This window comes from Amblyomma mixtum, chromosome 3 (assembly GCF_055824585.1).
Source record: "Amblyomma mixtum isolate Tamu chromosome 3, ASM5582458v1, whole genome shotgun sequence".
NCBI lineage: Eukaryota > Metazoa > Arthropoda > Arachnida > Ixodida > Ixodidae > Amblyomma > Amblyomma mixtum.
The window spans coordinates 213103222-213120652 of record NC_143014.1 but is presented as its reverse complement, the minus strand read 5'-3'; positions in this window follow the sequence as shown (position 1 = coordinate 213120652).

Genomic DNA, 17431 nt, shown 5'->3' with positions numbered 1-17431 from the left:
ACCTTGCTTCAAGCAGTCTTGTCCCCACACTTAGTCACAAGAAAATAAAACTCCCAGGATCGTTACTAAGGCGTATGTTTGAGCGTTCGCTGTGCTGCGAGAAGGCGCAGGACAGAACAACGTTAATGGGACAGAAGGCTGCGTTTAATTCATGGTTTCAGCTCTTGCAGCCTTCTATTTCATCCCTGGGTTTCCGTAGGCAACGTCGTCAAGGTATGTTGGTTTATTTTATTTATTTATTTAAACATACTGCAGGCCATATTTCGCACTTTTTTTATTTTCGCCAAGTAGAACTATTTTTTTTTTCTGTTTCGATAACATGTCGCTGAAACTTGCTCCGAGTCTTTAAGCGAGAGGAGGTTTCAACTTGAAGAAACCCCCTCTGCAGCGTACGCCCATCTCGCCTTTTCTTTTGTCATCCAAGTTGCTCTTCGTTTGCTTTTGCGTGTGCATATCTGCTTTTGTAGCCCTTAGATAACTTGTCCACTTCCAGCCCGTGTTCTGTTTTACTTGCTCCATTTTGCAGATTTCTCAGAGCTACAGAAAAAAAGTGGCCATCATTATATTGCCACGTATCATTGTAGTGTTTGTTCACGCTCAAGGCTGCAGGAAAGGGCTGTTATCATTTTTGTTCGTGACGCGAGAAGCGACCAGTATAATCTCGATTGATCGCAGCCATGAAAGGCTGCATCTAGGTTTTTCCAGATTACTGTAGATGATCTTGTCCTGCTATCTGGAAGTTTTCTTGCCGGCTTTAAATTGAACGATGCCGCGAGCAGCGGGCATTCGTAGCTCGACGATTGACGAGCACGCTTGTTGCTTACGCCGCCACCGAGTGAGTCAGTTCTTTTGCGGGCGCGAGTCAGCCCAAATAAAGAGCTTCGTTTGCAAGTATTTCTGGTGTCTTCCTGACCGCTGGACTGCCGTCACTACAACGTGACATCTGGTGGAGGTGCTGGGTAGCCTTCCATGTACCGGACACCCCCTACAAGCCGCGACGCCAGCCCTCTGAGTCATCAACCGCAGGACCTGAGTCCAGTCCACCGCGCTAGCCGACGCCTGCAAGGGGACGCACCAGAGTTCGGGAATCTGCCGGACCCTACCCGGAAGCGGAAGCCAGCCGCAACGTCTACCATGAGCTTGCCCCAGACGACGACTCCAATCATTCTTCACCAGCCCCGGGTGCCACCAACCTTCGACGCTTCGCCTGGCGCCGACCCCGAAGAATGGCTGGAGCAGTTCGACCGTGTGGCTATCTTCAACAACTGGGACGATGCCACAAAACTTAGGTACGTCTTCTTCGCCTTGGAGGGACCAGCAAAAGTCTGGTTTGAGAATGAGGAAGCTAACCTCACGAACTGGGAAACCTTCAAGAAGCAGCTTCTAAAGACCTTCACGAACGTCGTGCGAAAGGAGAGAGCCCAGCAGCTGCTACAGTCTCGCATACAACACCCAAACGAGACCGTTGCTGTGTACACTGAGGAAATGAAGCGTCTCTTCCGGCGTGCCGACGCCAGCATGAAGGAAGAAGAGAAGGTGAAGTTGCTTATGCGAGGAGTTAAAGAGCAACTATTTGCCGGCCTCGTTCGCAACCCACCGAAAACCGTCGCGGAATTCGTAGAAGAGGCATCCACAATGGAGAAAACTCTTGACGCCCGAGCCCGCCAGTATGACCGCCAGCAGCGCTTTTTGTCAGCAAGCTGCATGGATACCGCTAACAACGATAACCTGCGGGAGGTTATACGTGAAGTTGTGCGAGAGGAGCTCCGACGATTGCTGCCAACTGGAACGCAGCCGCAACTTTCATCGCTCACTGACGTCATCCGGGACGAGGTTCAACAGGCCTTGGGTGTGACGCCGACACCCACGCAGCCTCTGCAGCCCCCAGCCATGACTTACGCCGCAGCTGTGCGCCGTCCTGCACCTCGACGACGGGACCCAAGTACCTATCGCCCTCAGCCAGCTGCGTTGGACCGCCGCCCACTCGCCCCAACCCGCCCGTCCTACGAGCGACGCGCGCAGCCGAGGAAATGCGACGAGTGGAGAACTCCCGACCAGCGCCGCCCACTATGCTTCCACTGTGGCGAAGCCGGTCACGTCCTCCGGCACTGCCCATACAGAAGACTGGGCATCCGAGGGTTCTCTTACGACCCCGACCCGGCCAGCGACCAGTCGAAATCGAGGAGTTTTTGCGTCGGGAAGGATACTCATCGCCGAGCAACCTATCACGTTCCCGTCGCCATCGTCCCCGCGATTTGTTTCTCCTAGCCGAGGTTACGCCGTGCGTGGACGCTCCCCCAGCCCCCGAAGGTTAAACTAAATAAAGCATCCTCTGGAGGTGAGGTTGCTTCTAAGCGCAATGACAAAGATCCTCCATCGACGAGTGCTCAAGACCATGCCTCAACTACGACAACACTGACGACGACAACACCGACGACGACGACACCGACGACGACGACGCGGCCAGACTTGAAGCTTTTACCGCTGCCCAGTGAAGTAACGTCGCAGTACGCCCACCGCAGCCTCACTACTCGACGAAGCCGAGATCGGACACCGAAGACAACGTACAATACGAGAACGCGAACAAGTGACCTTGAAGTTACGGTCGACGGTCACGCGGTTACTGCCTTGGTGGACACGGGAGCTGACTACTCTGTAATAAGTGGCCCACTCACTGTCCGACTCAGGAAGGTAACAACAACCTGGGATGGCCCGCTGATCCGCACTGCAGGTGGCAACCTGATTACGCCGTCAGGACGCCGCACCGCGAGAGTTACTGTAAATGGGAGAACCTATGCGACAACCTTCCTGATCCTACAGCAATGCTCGAGAGACGTGATTTTGGGAATGGACTTCCTGAACGAACATCGGGCGATCATCGACCTTCGATCTCAGTCGATCAAGCTTTCCACGGAAAAAGCCATACTTGTTGCGACGGGCACGACTCATCACGTTACCTTAAACGTCCTCGATGAAGCATTGAGCGTGCCGCCCCGATCAAGTGTTCTCGTCGGCATAGGTACTGGAGACATCGAAAATGCCGAAGGCGTTATCGAGGGGAACACCCAGTTACTCCTGGATCGAGGATTGGGCGTCGCGAGGGGAGTCGCCGAAATCCGAAATGGCCAAGCCCAGGTGTTGCTAACCAACTTCACGGAAGAATACCGGCATCTAAACAAAGGTACGACGATCGCTTTCCTCGACGAGCTGGCAGACATCAGAGACGTATTTGCCCTACCCGACCAACCCGCAGAACTATCTGACCAAGGCCATCAACCCACGTTCGACATCAACCCGGCATTACCCCGATGCATGGCGCCGAAGTGCTATGTACAAATTGTGTATTAAAAGGTGCATACGTTTGCGTCTGCTGTTTGTATTCATTCAAATTTGCGCCGTTGAACGGAAGTCTTGTTCGCCATGGACTTTCAATTCGTGTGTATTGTTTTTCTTTGACTTGCATTTTGATTGTGGTGGTGTATGGTGCTGTCGCCGGTATGGACGACAGGCTACAAGTCGTGCTAAAAGTACAGGTAGTAAACTGTAATTGATTCTGTATGGCGCTGCTATTTGTTCTTATATGGGCAAGATGGGGTGACTTTTTGAATTCATATTTCATTTGTGTGTAAAAAGCTAAAACATTTCACGTAAACGGATAAGTGCGGAACGGCCGAGCCAGCATGCATTCACACGAGTGGACAGGTGTATAACATCACCTGTAAAGTAAGTATGCGCCTGAAATTTGGCACATATGTGCGCTTGGATGCCTGCAGGCTGCATGGAAAAAGAGGAAAAATTTTATTGAACCAGAGCCGAGAAATCGAGCATTTACTTTTTGGGGCTTTCTATGGGACGCACAACTTTTTGGACATCGCTAGTTGTGGGGACGTTTTTTGGATGTGTTCGGGAAAAATGAGCACCTCCTGGGGAGATTCGAAATGTCCCGATGGGTTATTTTTGGGAGATTTTGAGGAGGTTTTGTGTTTGTTGGGTGCATAGAGTGAAAAAAAAAGACACATACACGAAATAGAGCCCACCAAAGAGCTCTTTAGGTTTATCTTGCAGCTTCATTTAGATGTTCTTCATTTTAGATCCTTCAATTCAAATTTACAGCTAATTTGCTTATCAACTTCTGGTAATAGGGTAGCCGCATGATAAAACTTCCTACTGAACTACGCATAAATATACATTTTTTCACAATTGAACGCTATTTTTCGTGTCTAAAGAAATCTAGGGATTTTTTTGTGGCAAATTTGGGAAGAAGCGGCGCTGGAGGTTGGCAGCACTGCGGTAGAACAAGAGCGCGCGCGTCGGCGGTGGCAGCTACACCGCCGCTCCTTCGCCAGATGTCTCGTTGCAGTCGAGTGAGTGAGGCGCATGGCTCCGAAGCGGCCCAGTGATTCCGCGCCTAGCGGTTCGGGGAAGCGGCAGTGGGTTAACCACAAGGCTTTCGCCAATCACACTTTAGAATTTCCAAAGTGCCTTCGGTATTTTTTTTTTTTTTTGGGGGGGGGGGGGGAAGGAAATGGGCAGTATCTGCCTCCCACAGCTGCGAAACCAATAGAGCGGGGGCTTGGAAAGCAGAGGGTAAAATTTGTAAACCGGTTTTTGAGGAAGGAAATGCGCAGTATCGGTCTCACACATTTCGGTGGACACCTGAACCAGAGGGAAGGCGCATAGCTGCCCTCTTGGAACAGTGGGCGCCTCAATCTTGCTTTCAGCTACGTGGCGGTAGTGACATATTTGCGCTGCATGCTTTGGCACTGACAACGTTGTGCTATAAACGCTGCCACCTGCCAGGGTGGGTGGGGACTTTAATGTAGATATAAAGACAAGCGGGAATTTCTTTTCTTACCACTGTGGAGTTTTAATTTGGCAGGTTTATACGTTCTCCCCGCTTAAAGGGTCCCTGAAAGGGGTGTCTGAGGTTGGCAAAAAAATACTTGCATTATGTAGAGCGTAGGCCACTGAACGTTCATGCCGCGTACAATACATCAAAGGCGAGTAGATAATTCGTAACAAATTTTCAAAAACTACCTCTCCCGAGCCTCGCGGCGACCAGCGGCGGTGAACTTCCGCCCGAATCCGTACTCATCACGTCAGTTTGTACTCTTTACGTCACAAGTGCTGGGCTATGATTGGTTCGCGGTGCCAACGTGAAATCACGCATTTAACAAACTAGAAGCTCTAAATACTTCACACTCTTACTCTTTTCGGAAACATTTCGCATTTCAGCAAGCAGAGTTGTCGTTTATATGCATGTTTACGCAGTTATTGTGTGTTGGGTGTCAGAAATTAGTACTGCACTTCCGGTTTACAATGTTTTCGTCACAAGCGTTTGCGGGACGGCAGGCTGGAAACGCTGATTGGTCAAAAAAATATGACGTCATACGCGTGACGTCATAGGTCACGTGATATTTAATGACGTCATGTCCGGTTGGGGACAGGCATGTTTTCCCTAGATTTTCCCCCGCCACCGCTCGTCAGCGGACGGGGCTGCTCGCGAGGAGCCGAGAGGCGAGGAGGCAGCGTGCACTGCAGCGTTGCCTCCTCGGCGTGTCCCCGTCATGTCTTTCGACCCGCCGCGATGGCTCAGTGGCTATGGCGCTCGGCCGCTGATCCGAAAGACGCGGGTTCGATCCCGGTCGGGGTGGTCGAATTTCGATGGAGGCTAAATTCTAGAGGCCCGTGTACTGTGCGATGTCAGTGCACGTTAAAGAACCCCAGGTGGTCGAAATTTCCGAACCCCTTTCACTACGGCGTCCCTCATAGCCTGACTCGTTTTGCGACGTTAAAACCTTAATAAACCATAAACCCATGTTCTTCAGTGCGCGCGCGAGATTAAAAAGCGCACCTGTCGCGCTGCGCTGTCACACTGCATGCCTGCTTCCGTGCATTTCTTGCGGACTCCTTTCAGTCATACTTAGCTATACTTTGACCAAAAGGCTTCTTAAACAGTTATTTCAAGTTTTATTGCTATGTATAAAGAATATGTTTGTAGCAGGTGCGTGAGCCCGAACAAAAGAAAACTGTTTTTATTCCCCTTCAGTATTCCTGCTTATCGAGACTTAAGTATTTATATGTTGCAGTACATCTTTTTTCAGGCATCACAACTGATGTTTCGATGTGTTTGGTAATTGACTTCATTGTAGCTTCATACTTGCACCATTTAAACTCTGCACATAGCTCTTTTTTCACAAAAGGAAATGTGATTAGGTTTCTGAATAGAGCTGTGCACGGGCCGCAATTTCGAACCCGCGCCCGGCCCGGGACTTAACCTACCGACAGGAAGCCCGGCCCGACACTGAAGGACCCTGAGCACGCTCGTGCTCGGCCCGACCTGCAGAGCGGCGACGACACAAAAAGAGAATTTCAGGAAAATGAGTTTATTTCAATGACATTCAAATTTTGACCTCGCATTCCAGATCACAGTTTGGGATTATACACAAGACACAACGCATAAAGGTATAGATTTATCACTCTAAATATGCAAGTTGTTCATTGATGATGGCTTGATCGAAACAAGAGCGGCGCTCTTTCATTACGAATCCTGCGGCGCTGAAATTTTTCTCGCTGCTTGAATTGGTGGCCGCAACGGCTAATACTTCCATAGCAAGAGAAACGCTTGAAGTATGAAGGGGAATGACAGACGTGGTGTCGTAAGCCATGGATGGCGTGCCACAACAGGAAGACTTTTTGACTTGTTAGAGGATAAGCGAGCAAATAAGCGACAGGGCGGCGCTATACTGCGAATGCCGATGTGGCCGCGACGTCCCTGCTTGTACTATTCACGGGAAGGCACGGTGCTGTGTTCACTTTGCTGACAAGCGATTACGGCGAAACGCAGCACTGCGCCAGAATAGTACAAGCTGAGCCGTAGTGGAGGCGCCAGTGACATTCTTCTAATGCCTTTCATGTGGTGCCCCCCCCCCCCCCCTCCTTCGCTCTCGCCCGCGACTATTGTCCGTCTCCCCGGCCGGAACCTGCCGGGTAGGCGGACAAGAGAGAAGGCTGCCGGCTCTGCGGTGCGCTGCGAGTGGCGAGTGGAAGAATTTAACCTTTTCCCGATGTGCTGCTGCAGCGCTACTCCGTGACCCCGCGACCTCGCGTGCGCCGTACGCAGCCCTGCCTCCGCTTCCCAGAACCATCCTTTCTTCTTACAAGGCGCCCAAAACTGGTTGCTTTGCCCCAACGTTGGTACTTGCTAGAACGAAAAATGCGTTTCTAGCCCCAGCTAGCTTTTTTTTTTTTTAGCGTTTGTACTATCCTCCCGTCCTTGTACATGCCCTCCTGGATGGTCTAGACACAAATCACTTCCTGCTGTGCATGCAAGACGCCCAGCGCACCACAGCCATATTCGCACTTCCACATATATGATACATTTTTTGCCTTGGGCGTTTGGTTGTGAGTAACACCGTATGGCGCGTAATGCATTCCCATCAGGCAGAATTAAAATATGAGAAAATTCATCGCAAGATATATTTCCTTGTATTCTCCAAGTAAATTACTTCTATACTAACTCCTCCCTTCTGAAGTGACCAAAAGATAAAACAACTCAGCGTGTAAAAAAGGTGAATGCAAAAATACACTACTTTTGTGCAAAATTCACAGGAAGTGCACTTAAATTGCCACAAGTGCATGGCCAATTAAGGAAAAAAAAAACAAGGGCAAAGGACGGAGACGCACAACAGGAACACAGGACGACGCTGTGTTCTGTGTTCCTGTATTCTGTGTTCCGAGTTCTGTGTCCCCGTCTTTTGCGCTGGTTTTCTTTCTACAATCGTGAACCAATTAACTCGCCCAGCTCTCCACTCTACTGGACCAATAAGGCATCAAGCTTCACAGTGCATTAGTGTTATATCTTACGCTACATATTTTCGAATTGTTTTTGCTCGGCATACACGTCTTTCATTTGCTTAGGAAGAAAGCAGCGCAGTCAAGAAAGTTACTCCCTCCTGCCAGCGAAAATTAAAAAAATGCGGGTTTTTCAGCGCCAGTATAAAATCTTTGCATGCTGACGGCATGTTGAAATTTTCGTTAATGCACCGTAATAATTATCTCATGAAGCCCCAGCTCTTGTGGCCCAGGACGAAGAGTACGATGATTTATGGCAATATTTGAGGTGCATTTATGAGCCAAGTTCTTGTTGCTCTAACGTTCTCCTAAGCAAATAAAACTGAAAATTGTGATATTTTTGATAATGCTTTATGGAGCTAACACTACCAGGACGTGGTAAATAAACAAAAAATAAATTCTTTGATAAAGGCCTGTACGCTGCACTTGTGCTGCTCATTTATTTCATGCTGTCCATTTTCTCAGTGCAGTGTCTTCTTTGATATGCATATTTCTGGCTCATTACATACTTTGCTTCGGTTCACAATTCTTCTTTTAGCTATATTTCATCCACTTTCCTGCCATAATCTCTATTCAAACGTAATTTGTGTAATTTTGCTTTGTCCGGGCTCCTGCAATGTTCTAGTATATATGAATGATGTGAAGACCTGTTTCAAGCTGTTGCACTATAATTCAGTCTAACCTCCTCGATCACGATCACCTAAGCCTTTCCTTATCTGTTGCCATACTTTTTTATGGAAACACTTAAAAACAAAGCACCATGATCTATTTCAGTATTGTTTTATTTGCCGATCTAATTTTTTCGAAGATAACATGGGATACCAACTCCCCTTTAATGTCCCCGTTCTCGTCTCGAAGTCGCGAATTTTTAGATGTGCGCTCAGTATTCTTGTTAGTGCATTTGTGCTCACAAGGGACTATAACAGCCAACGCGGCTAATACGCTAGATTTAATCCTGACAAATCGATCTGACATAGTCTCACCTATTACATACCTAAGCCGCCGCGGTGGCTCAGTGGCTATGGTGCTCGGCTGCTGACCCAAAAGACGCGGGTTCGATCCCGGCCGCGGCGGCTAGAATTTCTTTGGAGGAGAAATTCTTGAGGCCCGTGTACTGTGCGATGTCAGTGCACGTTAAAGAACCCCAGGTGGTCGAAATTTCCGGAGCCCTCCACTACGGCGTCTCTCATAGCCTTAGTCGCTTTGGGACGTTAAACCCCATAAAACCAAAACCAAACCATTACATACCTGCCAGGCATCAGCGACCACTTGCTAATGCACTATGACATTAATCTAGCCACTCCGAACACTAACAAAAAGAAAAAAAATAATAATACGAGACTACAATGGAGCGAATTTTCAGGCGATAAATAATGAACTATTTTTTTTTATCGATGCTTTCCCATAGCTTTGGTGTCCGCAGCATTCAAACCAACTGGAGCATGTTCACAGCTATAACCACCCAACTCACAGAACAATACACTCCTGACCGCACTGCTACCACCCACTCAATAGCTCCCTAGTGTAATAATCACATTAAACGTTTATCTAACAAAAAGAAAGCCTCTACCGCATCGCAAAGTTCTCGCCAACTAGTGAGCGATCGGACTTCGTATTCAGCGGCTTCCAACATGTATGTTCAGGCGCTCAAAAGCGCTAAAAGCACTTCCACTCACATGTAACCACCAATGTCAAAAATTCTGGCGGGTCATTAATCCTTCCACCGACGATAGTTTTGCGTTATCTGACCCGTTAGGCGACCTCATCCCTTCCGACGTTCGCGTCACGATTCTTAACCGCGTAATCACTGACAACTTTACACCCATATCTGATGTATACATATGCCTACAACTCACCACTTCAACTATGTTTTCATGCCACCTATAACTGTTGCTCCTACTGGTGTGAATAAGCTTATTGATGGACTCAGTGTTCATTCCGCTCCGGGTTATGACTGCGTTACTTAAAAAGCACTGCAGCTTATTCGCCCATTATACTAACCAAACTTTTCCAGCATTGACCAGTCAACGCTGCTACTGAGTGGAAGATCGGAAAGGTGGTTACAGTCTACAAATCCGGCAGCAAAGCATCCCCTATTAATTATCGTCCCATATCCCTTACCAATACTTGACCCAAAATGTTCAAACATATAATATTCACCAACCTTGTTAACTTCCTTTCATTGAACAACTTTTTATGTCAGCGCAACATTGTTTTCGAAAACTTTACTCTTGCGAAACACAGTTAATATAGTTTACACATGCATTGCACTGTATTCTAGACCTATCATCACTAACTGGCTGTATATTTCTGAATTTTTCAAAGGCTTTCGACGATGTATGTCACAACCTTTTGGCTCACAAACTAAAACATCTTAATATTGACTGTAACTTATTGAAATGGATTGAATGTCTACTTAATCGCTCACAATTAGTTATTGCTTACGGTTATAACACCTGTTTTACAGAGGTGTCTTCCGGAGTTCCACAAGGTTCAGTTCTTGGACCCTAGCTACTGTTCCTGATCTAACATTAATGATCCCCGCTCTCTTATGGATTCTCATATTCACCTATTCGCTGATGTTTGCGTCATTTTTAGAGAAATAACCAACACTAACAACCTTACATTACTTCAGTCAGTGGCGGTCACAGAGAGTGGTTTTAGGGGGAGCGGACAGACTGCTGTATATAAAAAAAGAAAAAATAGAAACAACGATTTTTCATTTTATTTGCACAAAATTTTTTTTGCGCTTTGTTATTGAAAAATAAATGGCGAAACGTATAGACGTTATACCATTACTCAATCTTTGAATGTTAACGTTTACGCGAGCAATATTCATTTCGATACCAGGGGAAACGAGTCGACGTCTGAGATAATTGCCACGACATGTCCACTAAGGTCAAAGCACCTGCCCGGACATTTCACCAGTGGGGTTAGCGGCCTTCATTTATCAGTTCTGGGAAGTGGCTTAATTTGTTCTGCCCTCAGTCCCCAAGGCGGCTGGTCGGCGCTCCTTGTCAAGCCAGAAAGGGATGGTCCCCTCGCTTGCGTCGCTGTGTCCCTGGTGGGATAAAGACATGAATGGGTGGCTCCCCCCCCCCCCCCCCCCCCTCCCGCCGACGAGGTTGTTGGCCACCGCAACCGCAGGTCAATGGCACCGCCGTCGCCGCCGCGCCGGCGGCATGGCAAGACAACGGTGGCGGGAACTTGATTACTTTTGTATTTTGTAAATAGTGTACAAAGCTCTCCCCTGTCCTTTCTTGCTGTCGCTCCCCTCTATACTTCTCCTTACTATCCTCTCCCTTTCCCTGTCGTTTCCGCCGGCTGCAGCTCGGCTGCTTAAGATATTAGATAGCAATTGCCGCAGCCGGCAACACTCTTTTGCTTCCTTTTTTTTTTAAATAAACCACTACCACCAAGGCAGGAACACGATACCTATCAACGTGTAGAACGTGGAATTGTGTGAAATAAGACAGCCGCTAACAAGGTGAACGTACAAAGCAGGGGACTACTTGACGAGACCGCCACTGACTTCAGTGCGAAGAATGGTGAATGCAGCTATATATGAACAAATGCAAAGTCATGCGTGTATCTAGAAAAACTTCCGTCCCACCTCACTACTACATCGATAACATTTCGTTGGAATCAGCCTCATCATATAAGTGCATCGGCGTCCACATTACTTATTATCTTAACTGGTCTCTTCATACCGAGAACATAATTGAAAATGCTAATCGCATGCTTTGCTACTTACGTCGCAACTTCTTTAACGTTCCTTCCAATTTGAAACTACTGCTTTATCAAACACTAATACGATAAAAACTCGAGCATGCAACACGTGTATGGCACCCTGCTCATGACTTCATTAATGATCTTGAGCTGGTGCAAAATAACTCTGTGCGTTTAATCCTTGTTAACTACAACCGCACAGCTATGAAGTCTAATATCTGCCTCCCATAACTGACATCGCGTAGAAAAGTGTTTCGTATCACCCTGTTCCACAAGCTGTACCATCATCCCGCTCTTCGTGATCACCTCATCCCCCGTACAATTTCTGTATCCCGCCGCATTGATCATGATCACAAAGTTGGAAGTATGTCATGCAACAGAAAATGCTGCTCGCAGTCATTCCTGCCGCGAACCTCATGCGACTGGAACCACCTTACCGCAGAAGTTGCCGGCACTGAAAATTACGAGCAGTTCCGCGTAGCACTAGCTAACATTGTATATTCAGGCGCTGTTTAATGTTCATGTAATCAACTGTATTTTTCTCTCAGTTTTAGTATATTTACCATTCCCCCTGTGTAATGCCACTAGCCCGTTGTGCTCTAAGCGGTGCGGGCCGGGCTCTATTATTTTACTTTCCTTTTAGACTAGCCCACCCTAACATCTGTGTAATGCCACTGGCCTTGAGGGGTAAATAAATAAATAAACAAACAGAGTAATATGCAAGCCTCTCACACAACATTCACTAATATTTCTTTCTTTCTGTAATAACAATTTGTAGACAGCCTAAAGGCTCATATTTCACTGACGTGAAGGTTCATTTTTCAGTCACAGTTCCATACTGTAGAGCGCAGGATAGCGCTTGTGCTGCATAGTTATTCTTCTGTGTGTGTCATTGTAGGCGCTATTGTTTGTTTTCTCAAGTACTATGCACCGTGTATCCCAAACTGAAGTTCTTCTAAATCTTCTTTGATATTAGCAGTTGCAAATTCAAGCCTTCTGCAGGATTTGAAGGAGGCCCAAGGAGACGAGGACTAATTTTATGCATATGCAAATGTAAACAGCTAATCTATCTGTACTATTGTAACTTGCATTCTCTTTTTTGCTTTATGTGCTGTTCTTATATTTCGTGCCATAATGCTGAATGTCGTGATTTTTGTATGTATTATAGTGTAAATTGATACTGTATGTCTGCTGTCAAAGTGTTTTCTTTTTCTTCACTGTAATGCGCGATTGTAATGTTTATCTCTTATATTGTTTGGTGTACTTTCCATGTTCTTTTAAAGTACCAACTTGTTTTTCCTACGTTCAAAACTGTCATCTAATGGTCCCCTGGGCCTTGTCAAGCTGTGTGCACAGCTTTTAGCCCAGGGTGACCAGCCAGATTTTTCTGGTAAATAAAGTGCATTGACTGATTTATTAATTCATTGATATGCAACTTACAAATGATTGGAAATGAGGGGAACATGTGCACAGGGCGGAAAGCGCGTGGTCTGCCAGGAAACACTGAGGTGGCCCCGAGAAGGGCCTTTAGTAAGGACGACATCCGTTTTGTGCCTCTTCACTAAGCAGCGACGACACGGCGTGCGCAGTGCTCGTTTTGCACGAGCTGTCGAAGCAATCCTTGGTAAAAAAAAAACACGAGGGAACAAAGTCGTGCTGTGTATGCAGATGCGATCGCCTCGTGGTTCCATTCACGGCGAACAACCATCCGGCAAGCCTGGCTCTTTCGACGGATTCAGGAAACGACTGAAAAGAACAAAAGTAAGGAGCGAAGAAAGGTGCACTGCTTACAGGTTAGAACACAAAAACAAAGCTAGGCGCTGCACTCGGTTAACCCATTCAACGAGGCGTGGCGTGAGCTTTAAATCCGATTTCGACAAGGCGTGAGAAGTCGCTAAAGAAGCAAAGGCACACTGCACTGAATGAATGATATAGATAGACTAAGCGCAAGTCATAACTTCTCTAAAGCCACACTGCACTCGTTTAACCCTGCAACGAGGCCTAGCGCGGGTTCTGATGTCTGGCGCCGATTTCGACAAAGAGAGGGAACACGGCCGCGAGATTGATGCCCGCAATCTTCCAGGAAGCAATGAAGCGGCCCTGAAAAGGGCCGTTTGGAGCAGCTCTTCAACGTCAACCTACAGCGGCGTGGCGGCGAGCAGTAGGCCCAGCGTCCGCGGCGAACAATGACATCGGCTTCCGAGAAGCATATCCAGGGAACGACGCTGCAAAAAAAAAAAAAAAAAGTTTCGTTACAAGCACCGCAATTTGGTGAGTCCTCAATGCACGAGAAAACTTGCGACAATGTAGTTCAGTCCTTACCTCAGGGTTGAGAATGCGCACCCCCGACAAGCGCGTCAGCGTAGCTGTCAAACGGCGGTCCTCAAAGCGCGCCTGAAGCGGATCCTTGTAGTGCCGCGGCAAAAACTTTAAATACGAGCACGACACTAGCCACGTGCTCCTGGGGAAACGGCGAAAGCCGCAAGCAAGAACTGCACAGAAATTTCAGCTGGCTGTCGCCGCCGAGCGCACCACGCACGAACGCCATAGCTGCACACGCCTCGAAACGAGCGCGCCGAGGATCACGAAACGAATGCGGCATGCCCGCTCACCACGCACGCGCGGCGCGGCGGGTGCACCTAGCGATTCCCCAGGCGCTCTAGGGAGAGGTCGAGAAAGGCGCGCTGACGCCACGTCCGGTTGAGAACGAGGGCGAAGTCAAAAAACGTCACGGAGAAGCGCATCCCATCGACCAATCAGCGTTTCCAGCCTGCCGTCCCGCAAACGCTTCTGTTTTCGTCTGCTCGTGCCGCTTGTGTCACTCCGCCGGCACCGCCGTCAGGGCTGTGGCATGTTGCAAGTTGCGCGTCCGCGCCGAGGGTGGCGCCCCGGTCGAAACGATTGCAGCGATCCTGGTATCGGCGGTAAACGGGGCTGCAGTTAAGCCTAATAAAAGTGAAATTTTTCGACCACTATCAATAATAAAAACATGCTTATGAACTAAATTATAACCAGTCATAGGTATTAAAAATAAGACATCAAAGAAATTAGTTGCGAAGATGACGATGCGGGTAACGCGGCAGCAGACGACAAGCAGACGACGCACGGTCAGCCGCGCAAGCGAAAACGGCGACGTCGGCGACATTCGCACTGCAGCAGCGTCATTGGCGTCATGTCGAGTCACACAGTGAGCTTTTCTTGGAGTCTTTATACTAAGAACTAGCACTGCAGCATATTATGTTGTCCCTAGCCCAACGCACTGTGATTTCTTCTACACGAGTCAAAGGTTGAAAATTTTATCTGCCTTTCTCTGCGTGTGTTTATTCATAGCCGCATACTGATGCGTTTCAAAACAGGTCAGATGTTTTACTTCTCTGCTATTTACCTAAATCTGTTACAAAGTCGCGTACAAACGTATATTCAGTCATGTAGCATTTTATTATGTATACTGTACCTTGATACCTTTTTTTATCCCCTATATATTCTCTGTGCGCTCATGTCTTCTAGGTTTACATAATGGCGTTTTTTTTTATTTTTAGGATGCCTGTTACTGATACTGCAATGTCACTCATACTTAAAATCATTTTTTGGACATCGATTGTCACTGCTGATGTTCTTTTAATAAATTGTTCTTTGTACAAAAACCATTTACGCTTTTCGTTCTCGATCGAGCGCAGCTGCTAAGCAGTCGCGCCGCTCGCCACCATACACCATGCTACATCAACAGACACATTGAAATACAAAAGCGAGTGAGCAGATTCCGTAAGTACTTAGGAAATCAAGCGTGAATGCAGCGCGGGATCAGTTAATCACCCCTATTTACAAAGCTTGGATCGAGCTAGCCGCCGCCAGCACCAGGAACGCGCGGGTACAGTGCAATGTAGCGCGAGCAACCGGCCACAACCAGCCGCCTAAACGCGCGCCGCCATATTGGATTTTTGATGCGTTTACCGCCTCTCCCAGGTGCCGCCACCATCGCCTTCGAAAAAAAACGTCCCCATTGGCTCTATGAGAGTGTCACTCCCTTGCCGCCGTCGAACCGAAACGAAGTGCATTTTGGAGTCACCGCACTACTGATTTCTGTCGCGACCTCCGTCGCATGCGCAATAAAAATGGACCGGCCGTGCTGTGTCGTTGGTTGCAAAGCCAGGGTTCGGCAAGATGTTGCCCTTCGGCACTGTCTGCCGAAAGATGGAAGTGAGCGAGCTGTCGTCGTCGTCAGGATTCAGCGCCCGATTTCTGAACGGCGAGTCCTTAAAAACTTGGCCGACGCGCCGCACCGATCGTCGCTTGCGAACTGCCGCCCCACTACAAGCAGGGAGACTCGGAGCGGTGAGCATCGCTGCGCCGCTCTACCCAAGCTCCGCTCATAACCGGTGTCGCACTTCGCCGCCGTGCAGCAATGCCTGAGCGCTGCTTGGGATGGTGTACAAATATCACAAGGCAAGATCGCCTTGTTATCAGAAATACTTCTCGAGCAGCGACAAAGCGTGCCTGCATATGTTGCGAGCTTTCGGCAACGGCACCGTTCGCAGGCTCTCCGGGCGACGAGCTCTGCTGCTGACTGGCTGCCGTGGTCGTCGCTAGGCCTATTGCCTCTTTGGCATCGAAGCTGCAGCGGCCGGCGCTTCGGAAGTCGCCTGAGCTATAATAAAAGGCTTACTCTACACATCGCTTTGCAGTCAACAGCATCATCTCACAATAAAATAATAGTATGGTCACTTTCCGCGACTCCTTGAGCAGCGCAGCGAGCGGGCGCCAGGCGAGCCGGACCCCACGTCGGACCAGCGGTAGCTGCGAGACGGTTGTGGCAAGAAATTTGCTCGTATTACAGTCGTTACCTTTACCAGCAGCTCAGTATTGGTCAGCGATCTTCAAAAATGACACATTTTTCACATTTCTTATCCCAGGGTTTATTATTTGCGTCAAGAACACACTTTAGCTCGTTTTTATGTCGCCGGCAGACGGGATCCAGGCTGGCCGGCCGGCCGGCATGAACGGCGTACATCACGTTCCCACAAGAAAATGCAAAACAGCCATGATACCAGCGAGGATGCTTCCTAGATTCGAGCAACGAAAATATGTCTGTGCAAAAGTCGATCTTTCGGCAACGACACCGCCTGCGGCAACGCCGCGCGACGAACTGCGCGCTGGCCCCAGGCTGCCCTAGTCGTCGCTAGGCCTATCTGGTTTCCCATCGAAACACAGCTGACGGCGCTTCGGAAGTTGCCTGCGCTATAAGGTCTGTTCGATTCAGAACTGGTTCTCTGCACTAATTCTGAAAAAGTTCCGTTGGTGCCGGCGCGGTGGAATTCCAGTTTCTTGGTGCAGGTGCAGCGCGTCATCAGCGTCACAAATCACTGGTGCGGAGATTTTCAATCGAGCGCGTGCACGCACAGGCCTTGCCGTCTGCTATCCGGTTCTCGTCCGTCGTGGTGTGTTGTGTTGCGGTGCGTCGCGTCTGTTTTTCGTGCCTCGTGGAGTCATGGACTACGACATCGCCGAATCCACTTTTATGGAATTTTCTCAGTCGTCAGACAGCGAAGATGAGGAAGCCGACGTGGTGCTTTCTTTTGCAGCAACACAGTTCGGACAGACCGCAACAGAATCCCCAACTACTACGAAAGCGTAGTAGCTAGGTATTTCAGCTTCGAATTCAAGAGGCTGTTCAGTCATGGACTACGACATCGCCGAATCCACTTTTATGGAATTTTCTCAGTCGTCAGACAGCGAAGATGAGGAAGCCGACGTGGTGCTTTCTTTTGCAGCAACACAGTTCGGACAGACCGCAACAGAATCCCCAACTACTACGAAAGCGTAGTAGCTAGGTATTTCAGCTTCGAATTCA